Below are 15,903 nucleotides of genomic sequence, written 5' to 3'. Positions count from 1 at the left end.
GGAATAGTGTTGGATTTCTGTCAAAACCACACAGTGGGTGAGGGAGATAAGTAACTAGAGGTTGTTCTTTGACAACAAGTTTGCTGTTTGTGAGTACACAAGCATGGAGAGCACAGTCCGTTGGTGCTTTTATAATTGTTTTTCCTGTTACTTTGACACAGCATTGTGGTGTTGTGACAATTAATTAATCAACAGATGAGTCACATGTCAGAGAATTCATTGACTGTTTGACTTTCTAGTAGTTTACCTAGTTTTTTTACGCTCATTCAGGAAAACTCTTGTCACATATTTAAACATTTTATTGCAAAATAGACGCACGGTTTAACTTGGTCGAGAAGGCTCTGCACAAAGATGCGCCCTAGGTTAATCAAGCAGCATGCTTTGACTTTCCTAGGAGTGTATGGCTAAAACCCTCAATATGGATAGATACATTTATGGCAATGTAAAATTAGTTCAAAAGCAATTAATCCATAGTCGCATGAATCTGAATATGAGGGTGCAACAAGCTTTATGCTATAAAAGAGGTGGCTGGGGTGGAGGAGGTTAAGTTTTGCCAACAGCAGCAGCGTGGTACATCAGCATTAATGCAAACAAGGATTAGTGAGAAGTATGTCATGATTAAATGCACTGTTGCATTGAGAGAAAGAGCTGTGATTGGCTATTGGAGCTAGAAGGCCATAATTGGGATCAGCTGGCCATCAGCTGATCACAGCTGGGTTCTCTGACTACTAGTATTTACACATTTCTCTGACTATTATACATTGCACAAAACAGGTTGTTTATAGTCTGATGAGTAACATGATGATCCTAATTAAGAAAAAATAGATTTTTTTGGAAAATCCAAATGTTAAGTCATTCAGTAAAGCTCAGCATTAGTTCATACAGGACACGGCAGTCATACGCCCAGCCATGATCAGCTGACGGCCAGCTGATCCTTATTATCACCTCCCAGCTCCCACAGCCAATCACAGCTCTTTCTCTCAACACAGCGGTGTATTTACATATGACGCACAGTACTGTGCAGAAGTTTTAGGCATGTAGAGCGCTAACGGTTCTTCACAGGCCCTGATGTTCCACAACCCCGGGCTGAAGAGAGGAGGGAGGGCAGCCACAGTCAGTGTCGACACATTTGACATTTACATGTGTCGCTCAGCAGCCAAGGTCCGGCTTAACAGCATTTCTTTTCACTGCTGATCAGTGCTTTCTTAAGGTGTGAATTAAATAAGTAGACTTTTTGGTCTGTTGCTGTGACAAAAACATCAAAACATTTTTTGTTAAAACTTTGCATGGACCTTTCTCACTATTTTAAAATTTTATTGGCCAGTAAATGTATTGGTGATATAAAAAGAAAAAGGGAAAAGGTAGTCAATAATATAATATCTGAGTTGCCCTGCAGCATTACATGGCAAAATAATAATCCAGTTAGGTCCACATGTGGTATTAATAAATGTTTACTTCTCATTTACATGTTGTACTGTGCTACACAAACCTCTCATAATCCCATCTGTTTACAGAAGCTTCTTTAGATTATACTGAGACAAACACAAAGTGTGTACAGTAGATCTTTTTGTCCTTGCAGTCTCAGTTCAGCGAGGACAACAAATCTGCAAGCGGTTAGACAGCTGCTACAAGTTTTTTTTCCCTGCAACCCTCCAATCTCAGGATTCTCTTGGACCCCTCACCACTGAAGCCTTACCAGAGTTAATAAAACATGGTGTTGTGTGTTACTTATTTATTAATCCCCTTTTTGATGTGTCCCGGCATGCGGTGAGAGCGGCGGTGGAGATCATAGTGTTTTTTTTTTTTTTGCTAGCAAGCTGGCTCACTCTCTCTCCTCCATGCCATCACCATCAGACCCATTTGGCCATGTGAAGATGCTCCCTTCTGTTTGTATGGTGGGGTGGGGGGGGGGGATGGGTGGGTGGGTGTGCTTCCAGAAAGACTTTTCACTTTCTCTTTTAATATAAATCATTCATACGGAGAGATGCTCCCTCATGTACACAAAACACCACAACTCTTCCTGCGATGGGCTACACTTTGCTACCTTCATGTTTTTGCTTGTGCATCGCCTGTGTGGCTGTCACTGCAGGTTTTTGTGTACAAGGCTTAAAGCAGAGGTGGTAGACACAACACGTATGCATATACCATCCAAAGATGCAGCAGCAACACTTCTAGTGCATGTGAAAAAAAAGGGAGTTCTCTTAAAATTGGACATAATTTACTCAAACAAATGGAGTCCAGTCTGTGTGTTTTTAGGATGAATGCAGAGAAGCTTTGGGATAAAATAATACAATTTTACCTTCAAACAGACTTTCAAATGTACATGATGTTACTGATAATCCTATAATAGTCATGTGGTATTTTACTTAAGATTAATCAGTGTCCCCAGCTTAGACAGATATTACGGTGCAGCTTCAGCATGCATGTGTGACTTTGTGAATATACATTACGTGCTTATATCTTGTGCGTGTGTGTGTATTTGTTTGTAAGGAAGGCTGCTTTTTTTTTTAACCGCCTGCAGGTTGACTACACAAACCACCCGACCAGACATCTCAAGCGACAATGGATTCTGTGTGAATGAAAAATGCATCTGTCCCCTTCACTTATTCATCAAGGAGGAAGATATTTCTGCAGGGATGCCCTCTAGAGATGTGGCGCTCACATGCCAGGCGGCCTGCCGCCACTTTACCCACAAGGTTTTCAATAAAACAAGCAAACAACACAATTCCAACACCTATAAATAAGTGATTGTTCCTGAATAAAGTGCTGTACACAGAGCCCCTCGCTGAGGCCACTCATCACAATTTAATGGAGCCCTGTACCGGCCAAAGTTATTTCTCTTTTTCACTCCCTCTCTCTCTATCTTTCTCCATCTTTTAGCAGAGCGAGGGGACAAAATCATCCGCTGAAACAGGAGATGCAGCGACGCATTCAGATCATCATGCGTCACCTGGCTCAACATTTGTTAAGATACAGCATTATCTGTTTCATGATTTATGAGGCTATCAGCATGCCCTTTCCTCCTCCTCCTCTCTCATCTCTCCCACAAAAATCCAAGTACACTCAAACTCCATGATTTTCCTTCCCACTTCTTTCTGGAGACAGGTTGTTCGCAGCAGTTTGAACATTCAGAGCGGTGGCTCGCCAGATGCTTGGGCGTCTGTCAACGTGGTGCTATTGTTAGCGAGTTTTTGATAAGATTTACATGGCAGAAAAGCCATCAAATAAGATATACTACTGAGAATATGAGAAGGGATCACACCTAATCCGCACACCTGCGTCTTGGCAGAGCTAAGTCTCTTTCCCACCCTGGCCAGCACACGCGCGTGCAGACACATGCAACCGTCCGCCCACACCCGCGAAATCAAGAGTGCAAACTTAGAGCGACAATCTGGGAGTTACACAGCAGCTTGAGTCTGATTTAGACGTGGGTTTTCCTGCGGCTCAAAGGCTCATGATTACCATACTTGTTCAAAAACACACATTTAGCACACATTTAGTACACAAGTCGAACTTGCACACGCACAAAGCATTTCACTGATAGCTCTTTCCGCTCTTGTCTTACAATCCTTTCTTCCCACAGAGGAGCTTACATTTTCCAGGAACACAGGGAGATTTTACCTGCATTTTTTTCTGGAGGAGCATTCAAGCTGATGCCTTGACATTTGCAAAATAATAAATCAGAGTTAGTGACTGCTTCTGATTCTGCTAGACTCAAATCTCCAATCTGGTTTGGCTGGATTTAAACCCATATACAGTGCTATTCGAAAGTATTTTCCCCTCCCTAAATCCTTATTTTTTGGCATATTTGTCACACTTTAATGTGCCAGATATTCAAACAAATTTAAATATAAGACAAAGATAACCTGTGAGTATAAAATGTAGTTTTAAAATGCGAATTCCATTTATTATGGCAAAATAAATTCAAGAACAGATGAGAAACAAAGTCACTGGCATCTATCAGTCTGGATCAATGCAATTTCTAAAGCTTTTGAACTCCATTGTACCATAATGAGAGCCATTATCCACAATTAGGGAAACCTTGGAACAGTGATGAACCTTCCTTGGAGTGGCCGGCCTATTGAAATGACTCCAAAAGGGCATAAACAACTCATCCAGGAGGTCATACAAGAACCCACAACATCTAAAAACCTGCAGGCCACACCCAACCCAAATAATTGCACCCTCTCCCCTCAACCATATATTGACTGTAAATAACCACATTTTTTTGGAAAGCTGAATTCAATTTCACAAAGTTGAAAATTCAAGAACAGATAACATTCAAAGTCACTGACATCTATTAGTCTGAAAAGGGTTAAAAAGCCATTTCAAAGGCTTTGGGACTCCAACCAACCATGGTGAGAGCCATTAACCACAAATGGGGTAAACTTGGAACAGTGGTGAACCTTCCCAGGAGTGGCCAGCCTACCAAAATGACTCCAAAAATGCATGGACGACTCATCCAGGAGGTCACAGAAGAACCCAGAACAACATCTAAAGACCAGCAGGCCTCACATGACTCAGTTAAGGTTAGTTTAAGAGTCTATGTCAAATTTCCCAAAAACATCCTGATGATCCCTAAGACTTCTGGGAAAATATTCTGTGGACTGATGAGACAAAAGTTGAACTTTCAGAAGGTGTGCATCCTGTTACATCTGGAGGAAAACTAAAAAAATAATATCATACCAACAGTCAAACATGGTGGTGGTTGTGTGTTAGTTCAGGGCCTGGACCACTTGCTGTTACTAATGGAACCATGAATTCGGTTCACTGGAGTGGTCTAGTCAAACTCTGGACTTAAATCTGATTAGAATGACCTTAAACAGGCTGTTCATGCCTGCAAAAAACTTCCAATGTTGCAATTCTGCACAGAACAGTGGGCAAAAATTCCTCCACAGTGATGTGAAAGAGTCAATGGCGGTTTTTGCAAACACTTGCATGCAGTTGTTGCCACCAAGGGTAGAACAACCAGTCATTAGGTGTAGGGGCTATGACTTTGTCACATAGGGCCAGGTAAGTTTTAATGTCCTTTTCCCTTAATAAACAAAATCACCATTTAAAAACTGTATTTTGTATTAACTCATGTTATCTTTGTCTGATATTAAACTTTGTTGATGATCCAAAACATTTAAGTGTGACAAATATGCAGAAGATAAGGACTCAGGAAGGGGTAAAATACTTTTTCATAGTACTGTATGAGTGCACCCACTAAACTTTCAGCTTTAGTTCCTGGGGCCCTTTACTTGCTGCTACTATTTGGCTGAAAACTCACATTATACTTTTTCCTCTCTCTGACTGATGTGCACACACGCACACAACCACACTGCGAGCATCAAACCTGTGCTGATTAGAAAAGAACTGGGTCACTTGTGCCCCGGCTAGTGGCACTTTTCTGCTCTGGCCCTATAAGCCCCTCGGTTGCCCAGAATCCCTCGGCGTCCGTGTCAGAGCCAGGGCCTGCGGCAACACACCTGTGTCCACACTCCTTCACTGGGATCAATTAGCATTAAAGTTTCAGAGCCGCTCTCCCGTGGTGTGTGGACACAGTGTACACTGGAGGGGTACAGACCGAGAACAGCCGCAGAAGGAGACGGACAGAGACTTTGGGAGAGGGATAGATTTATAGACACATATCACAGCAGTCAAAAAAGATGGACACATACACATCATGCTCTTACCTTCAACCTTATAGTAGTAAAAGGCAGCATTTGTGCAACCAGATCAAAGGTTCTGGATGTATTTTAAATTTAAAAAAAATCACTTGTAGAGAAATATTATCATCTAACCTGCATAAATGTTCAAAATACAGAAGAAGTAGAAATGTAAATTTTTAAACATCTCACATCTCTGATTCTTGGGGTCAGGATTCGATTCAGAATTGATTTTCGATCGCAACCAATTCCAGATTTACAACATATTCCTTATTTGTTCTAAAGATGACATACTCCACTCTGCTGTGCACAAAGGAGATGTAAATTACTATTTGATTTAACAAAGCACAGTAAAAGATGGTGCATTTTTAGCCTAAAATGGTTCTTTTTACTGGCTGATTACAAAAATTTGAATGCAAAAGAAAGAACCCTGAAACAGAGATAACATTAATTTGTGCTAAAGCAAGAAAAGTTAATATAATCATGAATCCAGAAACGTTCACTGTTAATAATGCTGTTGAATAGCAGGTGTTATGGTTCAACCAGTACCTGTGTAAGATGGTGTTGGTGATTGTTGTATGCACTATGTAGACAAAAGTACCATTACACCAGAGGGGACTGTAATGACATCATACTCAAATGCATGTATTTTGATGTGGTGTTGCCCCCTTTTGCAGCTATAAGAGCCCCCACTCTTCTTGGAAGGCTTTATGCAAGATTTTGAAGTGTTTTGTGGGAGTTTGTGCCCATTCATTAAATAGAGCATGTTGGACCAGAAGGCCTGGCTCTCCATCTCCATTCCAGTTCATTCCAAAGAAGCTCAATGGGGTTGAGGTCAGGGCTCTGTGGGCCAGTCAAGTTCTTCCTTGCTGAACTCATCAAATCTTATAGACCTTTCTCTGTACACTTGGGCACAGTAATGTTGGAATAAAAAAGGGCCTTCCCCAAACTTGTCCAAAATGGGTTGATATGCTGAAGAAATAAGATTGGCCTCCACTAGAGATAAGGCGCCTAGCTCAAACCCTGAAAAACAGCCCCATACCATTATATCCTCCACCAAAGCACTTCCCTTCTGCTTATATTAAATCCAGTGGAAATTCGGATCTCATCAGCTATGGAATCAGGAGAGCGTTGGTGACTTTTACACACCATGTGCTTTAGCAATCCTTGACCCCACTCTGTGATTTTCGGTTGCCTTCCACTCCGTTGCCGAGTTGCTGTTGTTCCTAAATGCTTCCACTTTCTAATATCATTTGCAGTTAACTGTGGAACATCCTAACCTGACACACCAGATGGAAAACCTTCCATAGAAGGTGTTTGGGAAAGGGCAGAGCCTTTGAAATAAAACTCGGAGGGTGATTGGATAAATGTTCTGTCTGTCACATCTTTACAGGCCAATCAGAGCAACAAAACATGTGACATTGCCCCTACCGAGGAGTAAACTCCATAAAGAACTGCATAACCTGAACAACGGTGACTGAAGACTTTGGTCATTTTTGAAAGAAAACACCTCATTGCTGTTCTCTGTTCTTCTTTTACCAAAGAAATTACGTCAAGTTCTGATAAAACTCATGCTTTAGCAGCCTCTACGCTAATGTCTTCCGCTATAATTGCACCGGCCTCTTGTTGCTGCTTGCTTACGTCACGACTCCGCTGCACCCGAAAGTACTGCCCTTGGACACCGATTGGTCCTGTCACTTTCTAACTGGGCCCCAACGGTTCAGATGGGAGCTTTGTAAGATGGATTCGCCAGTGAGCAACACAGAAACGGGCATATCCATCTGCTTTGCAAGGTTAGAAATATCAAGCAGGGATGAAGTTTCCCAAACCCTCTCATTGCAAGGGTGGCATCCATCACAGTACCACGCTTGAAGTCACTGAGCTCTTCAGAACAACACAATTAGGATCACAAATGTTTTCAAATGAAGACTGGATGAATAGGTGCTTGATTTTATACACCTGTGAAAACAGGTATACTTATCATTGCCATTCATGAAACTGTAACATCAGCCTCTGACATGATAAAGATGAACCAAGATATTTTAAGGCTCTACAGGTGCTTTCATGTAGTTTCCTAACAGCATGCATATCGCATTGTATTGCATACTAGCTCTCCAGGGTGCATCTATTAAAAAACATATTCTTTGCCTTTTAAATTTTGATAAGAACTTGGGCTTTTGACTTGTTCCTGAAGTACCTAACTGTTTTTTATCACATATATTGGCTTAGGCTTCCTCCTACCTGTGGGAATCTAGAATCCACAGTAACAGTCAATATATTAGAAACAGCTATGTAGAGTTAACACTGCTAATGCAGTGTAAATAAAGTGCATTCAATCGACTCTGGGACATTTTAGGCCTTTATGGAATCTTAGATATCAATATTCCCAATTCTGATGTGAATCGATTCTCCCAGCACCTTTAAGTAGAGCGTTCATTATTTTTTCCAATATGAACATGACAAATGGAGAAGTATACGCTCTGTTTTATGCAGTGGCTGTACCTTTCTTTAGTTGGCTGCTTTCACTGCTCTTCCGTCTTCCGTTCCACTGCATTGATCTATTTAGGACCCTGCTAATGCGTCCCTTTAATACTCTTGAACAAGCTGCTTGAACTCTGCATTTATAACATAATGCAGAATATAAATGTGAAGTACATTTTTGATGAATTAAACAAGAAATTATCCCCACAGCATACATAGTACATTAAGTGTTTTTTGTGTGTTTTTCTTGTTGTTATCAGGAAGTCTGTTTGGATTCAAGTTGCATCAAACTATTAGAAAAGAAACACATCAGCTTTGTTCTTGCTTTTCAAAGCTCTGAATTCATGAAGGGGGAACTCTTGGAGAACTTTCATATTATTATTCCAATCACAAATGGAAAGCAGAGCAGCTTCTCTTTTGGGTCTTTTTTTTGCATTCTCAACATCTTTTTTTGGCACATCTTCAAGCTGTAAAACTGGACTCTGAAAAAGGTCATCTGTTCAAACTTGCAATATGTATCTTTGAATTTCTGTCCGATCCACCCACAGGTTATAGCTGTTATTTTAACCTTTACTCTTCTAAAGTTCAGCATGGCTCTAAACATGTTCTCTATTAGCTGCAATACTCTTAGTTTAGCCCCAAATACAGCAGTCTGACAAAAGTAATTGGCCCCTTCCTGATTTATTTTCTCTTCTTAATATCAGACAAAGATAATCCAAGTAATCCTCAAAATCATCAATTAACTGTGATGAAGCACAAATTTTGAAAAGCTGAATTCAAATTCACTAAGATTCAAATTCAAGAACAGATGAGAAACAACTTTATTGACATCTATCAGTCTCTCAGATGTTTCTAAGACTTTGGGACTCTGGCAAAACACAGTGAGAGCCATTGCCCACAAATGGAGAAAACTTCAAGGCAATGGTGAAGCTTCCCAGGAATAGCCGGCCTACCAAAATGACTCAGAGAGCATATGAGAAACTCATCCAGGACGTCACAAAAGAACCCAGAACAACATTTAGAGACCTGCAGGCCTTACTTGACTCAGTTAAGGTCAGAGTTCATGATTCAATAATAACATCGCATCCGTGGGAGATTACCAAGGCCAAAACCACTGCTGATACTTTTGTCCCATCAACCTGGAATGAGTAACAAAGCCATTTCTAATGCTTTGGGACTCCATCAATCCCCAGTGAGAGCCATTATCCACAAATGGAGAAAACCTGGAACAGGGATAAACCTTCCCTAGAGTGGCTAGCCCACCATAAATGACTCCTTGAGTGCATCCAGGAGGTCACAAAAGAACCCAGAACAACATCCACAGACCTGCAGGCCTTACTTGACTCAGTTAAGGTCAGTGTTCGTGATTCAACAATAACAAAGAGATGGGAGAAAAATGGCATCAATGGGAGACTTCCAAGGCCAAAGCCGCTGCTGACCAAAAAGAACAAAAAGGCTCGTCTCACATTTGACCAAAACATCCTGATGATTCCCAAGACTTTTGGGAAATTATTCTGAGGACTGATTGGGCAAAAGTTTAACTTTTAAGAGGGTTTGCACCGTTACATCTGGTGTCAGGATAACACAGCATTTCATCAAAAGAACATCAGACCAACAGTCAGATATGGTAGAGGTAGTGTGATGGTCTGGGGCTGCTTTGCTTTTTGCCTGAAACAGGCCAATTATGCAGGAAAAACCTTCCAAAGTGGATGAAAGGATTCTGCAAAGAAAAGTGGGGAAATATTCCTCCACAGCACCAAGGATGGCACAACCAGTTATCAGGTTTAGGGTGCAATTAGTTTTCCACATAAGGCCATTTAGGTTTGGAAGGCTTTTTTACCTAAAAACTGCATTTACTCAGGTTATCATGGTCTTATACAAAAACCAGTTTGATTACCTGGAACGTTTAAGTGTGACAAAAGTGCAAAAAAAAAAAAAAAAGAAAGAAAAGAAATTATGACTGGGGAAAAATATGTTTTTATCGTGCTGCATGTCAGAACTCCCACCTCACACGAGCATCACAAAGCAGACAGTCAACAAGTAGGCGGTAAGGTTTGTTTTGAAGAGACTGCTCAATCCTGGGGCTTTCACCCCGGGGGGCTTCCCACCATGTGCATCAGTTTACAGAAAGCATGGATGCATTTATATCCTTGCTCATGTGTGCGTCTGTGTGCACCATGAAGGAAAAAGAGCACTGAGGGCAGCCGTACCTGTGCTGCCTCGTGCTTGTCTCTTGACAGTGCCCTTCACATCACAGCATGTGACTAGATGTCGGATCTGACAGAAGTGACCTCCATGCCACATCACCCTCAGAAGACACACAAACCTCCGCAGGAGCAGACGTGCAGCAAACGCAGACAGACAGATGCCCCTCTCCTGCACACACATACACCTGGCACATATGGAGACACAGTGCTGATTCAGACCAAACATAAACCCACATGCTAGACAAAATAATAACCATAATGTGTAAAATGCAGCATTTTTGTTGCACATTTGTGCCTACTTCAACTGCAGACTGCACACCACTACCCCCTCTGGGCTACTTAGGCACCCAGCCTCCCTGTCAGCCTGCTATCAATAGGGATTCCAGAAGAGCGGCTGCTAGACGGCACGGGTAAACAAAGGGGGGATGAAAAAAAGAGGCAGAATCAAAGGCTGAATGGGGACCCTGTTATTCTCCCAGAGCGGGAAATCACTTGCCGGCAATTTGTGACTCATTTTGAAGCGTTTTGTGTGGGGGTTGCATTTGACACATATTGTGGTGATGGGGAAGTGGGTTGAAGGCAGTTGGGTTTTGGTGATAAACTTTGACTTAAATATATAAAAAAAATGTCAAAGCGTTTGTTCTCTACAATGCTGCTACAGGAGAACTGTCGGCTAATCAGAATTGGTGTTGCATGTGTCAAACAGAACGCAGTAATTGATGGGATTCAGTGCAGGCACTATTCAGCGTGATTGATAGGGCGTGGAGGAAGCACTGAGACTTGCATTTTTCTCCCTCTGTAAATAATAAACAATAAATGTCACTTGTGCCACTTTGTGGAACTCAGGAGAATGATTATTTCATTTGGCATCTCTCTCCCAAACTCTGATCAATACTCTGCTAACATAGCCACCTTTTTTAACTGATTAGCCTTATCTTAATCCCCATAAACACAGTGTCATTACAGGTAAATCCATTTCCTTAGCACTCCTTCCACCAGCGACATATTTTCCTGGACTCCCCTAGGCCTAATTGAAATTAAGTTAGGTGACCTTTGGGGTGCCTGTAGGGGCCTGCTTGTTCCACTTGCCCCACGCTATATTTCATTTGCTAGAACCTCATAAATCAGCCTGTTGAACTGGGCCGCGATGATGGTCTCGACCTTTTTCATGACATTTCCAAATGGCCACATCCTCTACCTAGGATCATGGCACCATGAAAGGCATCCAACCATAGCACAGGAGATGAGGATTAGGATGAATCCACGACACCAGGCCCAAATGCACAGCATCACTGACAGTGTTAATTTAACTCTAGAGTTCAGTCTAACAGTTTAAATGTGCTTATACTGGTCCACACTACAAATTAAAGAGGTAGCTACACTAAAATATCATATGACGAAAATCATGGCCTAAAACAGTGGTACTCAACGTGTGGCTCTTGAGCCACATTTGGCTCTTTTGTGAGGATTTGTGGCTCTTTAATGTCTTAAATTGAAATATTATTCCCCCAGAAAACCTTTTAAAAAAGGGAAATTTTGACCTCAGAAACTATCCATTGTAAGTCACATTAATCAGTTTGTTTCTCACACTTATACAGTTTGCTTTAATTGTCAACCACTGTTTTTTTGTCTGTATATTTTCATTGCCCTATTTGCAATTTTTTTGCCACTTTTAATCAATTTTTACTGCTTTAAGCCCACTTTTGTCACTTCTTTTTGCTACTTTTCCAGGTTTTGCCCTTTTTTCCCCCAGTTTTTTGACTTTTCTGTCCAGTTTTTTGCTATTTTTGCCACTTTCCACCCATCTAAGCTGCCTTTAGTCACTTTTTTCCCTTTTTTTCCACTCTTTGCTGCTTTTTGCCCATTCTCCCACCTTTTGCTGCCTGTTACAGAGGCGGACACGTTTCACTCATTTTTTGTCATGTTTTTGCTACTTTTTGACCATTTTTGTCACCTGTAACTCATTATTGTGTCACTTTTCACCCAAATTGTGCAACAAGATGGATCAGCCAACTATAGGCACTAGTTTCAGAATTTAAGAAATACAAGTCATCAGAGTTTCATAGAAATATATACAGTGCTTAACAAATTTATTAGACCACCCTAACCCTAACCAAAGTTAGGTTTATGCCACAGCTGCCCTAAATTAACAGCACTGGTAATTACCAAAATCATTTTTTATGTTTCTGCAATGGTTAATACACCAATATGTAGAAGCTCTTTAACCCAAATTATATTTTTAATGCTAAAATATAATTATTATTGTTATCCATGAATTGTCAAATTTACTGATTTACAAAAACACTGAAAAAAATATTAAAGCACATTATTATTTCTTGATTAATATGTCAAATTATAGTTATTTACTTGCATTCCTGAACAGAAAAATGAGTTTTAGTAGTTGAATGTTATGCTTGATTCATTTCTGACTTCTCAGAGAAGCCCAGTGAGCTGGCTCAAATTTGGGTGAATTCAGTTTGAAATCCCTCATTCCTGTTCAAAATGGTAAAATGTGGAGAGCTGACTGAAAATGAAGAGTCCGCATTAAAGCACTCCATGATGCTGGATGGTCTCTGAGACAAATATGACAAGTGGTCTAATAAATTTCTTAAGCACTGTGTATATATATATATATTCTTTAATGATTTGGTCTTCATAAATGTAATGGTCTTAGCACATAAACTCAGAGTACCTTTAGTTGCTTTCTTACAATTTCAAATTGACTTTGAGGCCATATGGATGCGAGTGGAGCTGCTGAGATCGATTACTCCTGGTCCCTCAAGTCACTAACCTTGCAAAGCAGATGTATACGCCCGTTTCTGTGTTTCTCACTGGCAAATCCATCTTTCAAAGCTCCCATATGAACTGTTTGGGCCGGTTAGAAAGTGACAGGACCAATCAGCGACAAGGGGCAGTACTTTCGGGCGCGGCAGAGTTGTGACATAAGCAAGCAGCAACAAGAGGCCGGTGCAATTATGGTGGAAGACATTAGCGTGAATGCTGCTAAAGCGCCAGTTTTATCAGAACTTGAAGACATTTCTTCATTAAAAGAAGAACAAAGAACAGCAGTGAGTTGTTTTCTTTTTCAAAAATGACAAAAGTCGTGTACTGACATGTCTACAGTCGCCATGGCTTGCGTTATTCCTCAGTCAGCTACGTCACGTTTTGTTGCTCTGATTGGCCCGTAAAGATGTGACAGACAGAACATTCATCCAGTCACTCTCCAAGGTTTTTTCAAAGCCTCTGCCCTTTCCCAAAAGCTTAGTATTTAAGGTTTTCCAGATGGATGTGTGAAACAAACCCATCTGGCGTGTCAGGTTACAAAGTCACATGGTACAGCAGGATAGACATGTCAAATTGGTCTGCTCAGTCATGTGACTCGGACAGGAAGTAAAAAAAATGGAGCAGAGACAGAGAGAGAGACGGATGCATTGGGGAAGATGTGGTAGCGATACTTTGTTAGGGAGATTGACAACAAATGAGTCTCTTCCCAAAAAGCACCCTGGATTTTATTTTATTTTTTATTTATTTATTTTTTTTAATTTCTATTTTTTTTTTTAGTCTTATTGTTTTATCTAATTAATCAGATTTATTTCATTATACACTGATTATTTATGGAATTACTTAATATGCAAATTTATATTATGTGTAAATATTTGATGCATTTTTATTTTTTACACTGCTTTGGCAGTAACTGCCCTGTTCATGCCAATAAAGTAAACTGAAATTGAAAATTGAAATTGAATTGATTAGAGGACTGTAAACATCAAAAGATCAATACTGTAGTATCAGTACTCCCACTGCTGACGCAAGGCTGCTGCTGCATGTTTAACACTGAGATATCAACACGGTTATGGAGTGAAATCATCACTAAGGTTAATTGGAGATTCTGATATCCAGAGGATTAACACTAACTCTTTTTGAGGACTAACGCTCAGTGCTGAATCAGACTTCACAAGAGTTAAATATTCTAACTAACACTGAAAATCAAACACTTTGGTTTTGCTGTGTGGGTAGCAAATAAACCATACGGCACTGAGAGATCTTACAAAGTACTAACTTGATTGTTTTCTGACTGAAAACATGACACATTCCTCAGATAGCATAGAAATGTGAAGAATGCTTTTAACTTTGAGAACACTCAAACAAAATTAACAACACACAATAGAAACGCTTTACATTCGCTAAGGACACCATCAAGAATACTGTTGGTGGAAAAAAGGCTTATCATTCAGGCCAGGTGGGTTTATATGTACTCCACTGTAGTACCCTTTGAACAAGATCCTCATTGTATGCAAATCTGCAGTGGCAACGCTGTAAAGTAGCTTTCTCCTCTGCTGTGTTGCTGCGCATGTGCTATGTATAGTCTGTGACAGAAATCCTGTGAGTGTGCGTTTCTGTGTGTGGGTTTGTGTTTGTACTGCAGGGAAGGAAGTAAAGGTCCACTTGTGACAAGCCTAGTGGGAATAGGAACATCTGGTGGACCGGCTGCTCCTCTGGTTAACATGCTCCTCCTCAGTGGCCCCCGACGACACACAGCCAGGTACCACATGCATACAAGTGCAGGCGCACACACATGCATATGGACAAACACAGTAAGGTGCATGACATGCATGCCTAAAAAAAAACACACTCAGTTTCCATTATTGGCAATACTTGTCATATATGTTTAATTCCACGTTTCTGTAATGTCTTGTGAATAAGAGTATGTCACATCAACAGAGTGGGCACTATTCTAACACTGAACTGAGGTATAAATATAGGACCCGTCATTTATGCGGTGATGCTGAAAGGCAACTATGTCCAATTTGCACCAGATGCTCTTCAGAGCCGAATTAAGCCCACATTATTGCTCATGGAAAATGTCATGTTATTGGCAAGGTGAAGCCTCTCCACTCAAACCCCTGTCTCCATGTAGCTTTGCATGGATTTGTGCTGGCTCGCTCCCATATCCACCCTGTAATCGACTAAATGCAGAGCTGTGGCTTTTTTTTTTTTTTTTATAATCTTTCCTCGCTCTTTGTCACTTATGCACACAAACAAGTGCACTTAAAGACAACGTGAAATGCCATCCCTGATGCACTGGATGGAACACGGCCTCATTTAACAGTTCTTACTGTTAACTTCTTCAAAGCAATGATGGAGACGGAGGTCATGTTACGCTTGTGTAAGAGAAGACAACAGGAAGAGTGGGTCGGCTTTGTTTCATGAAAGGTTGAGTTACTCAGTAGAAGTGGCAGCAGTCTTACTGGAATGGTAGCACACTGCCTCAGGGTGGGCCATTTGGTGCCCAAGGCGAGATGTGGACTCATAACTCTGACCTCCCCTTCACCGCCCCCCCACCCTGCATGCACACAGTCACTGGTTTATGTTTGCCAGTATATCTGGGATGACTAATATGAATTTAGGGTTAAATCTTTTGTCACAAAATGGTCATGACAAGCAGCAACCTTGTGTGCTGGAAAACTGAACCTCTACTGAGTATAGAAACCTGCAGGAGCTGAGTGCAAGGCCACCCATAAGGGGGGGTAAAGGGGAGAGCTTTCTGGGGCCAAGCCGAATAG

The 15,903-nt window shown here is 41.0% G+C and overlaps 1 protein-coding gene and 1 long non-coding RNA gene across 8 annotated transcripts in view; one reads left to right on the top strand and one right to left on the bottom strand.

Annotated features, from left to right (window-relative positions):
- Positions 1–2,749, top strand: part of LOC121515996 — a 318,198-nt gene extending 315,449 nt beyond the window's left edge. Inside the window, exon 4 of the long non-coding RNA XR_005992436.1 lies at positions 2,522–2,749. This is a non-coding gene — a long non-coding RNA (uncharacterized LOC121515996). The remainder of the gene's footprint in view (positions 1–2,521) is intronic.
- diaph2 (diaphanous-related formin 2) overlaps positions 1–15,903 on the bottom strand; it is a 728,830-nt gene that overhangs the window by 26,767 nt on the left and 686,160 nt on the right. The gene's annotated exons all lie outside the window — the stretch shown is intronic.

Source organism: Cheilinus undulatus, linkage group 10 (assembly GCF_018320785.1).
Source record: "Cheilinus undulatus linkage group 10, ASM1832078v1, whole genome shotgun sequence".
NCBI lineage: Eukaryota > Metazoa > Chordata > Actinopteri > Labriformes > Labridae > Cheilinus > Cheilinus undulatus.
This window is presented reverse-complemented; position numbering and strand designations above follow the sequence as displayed.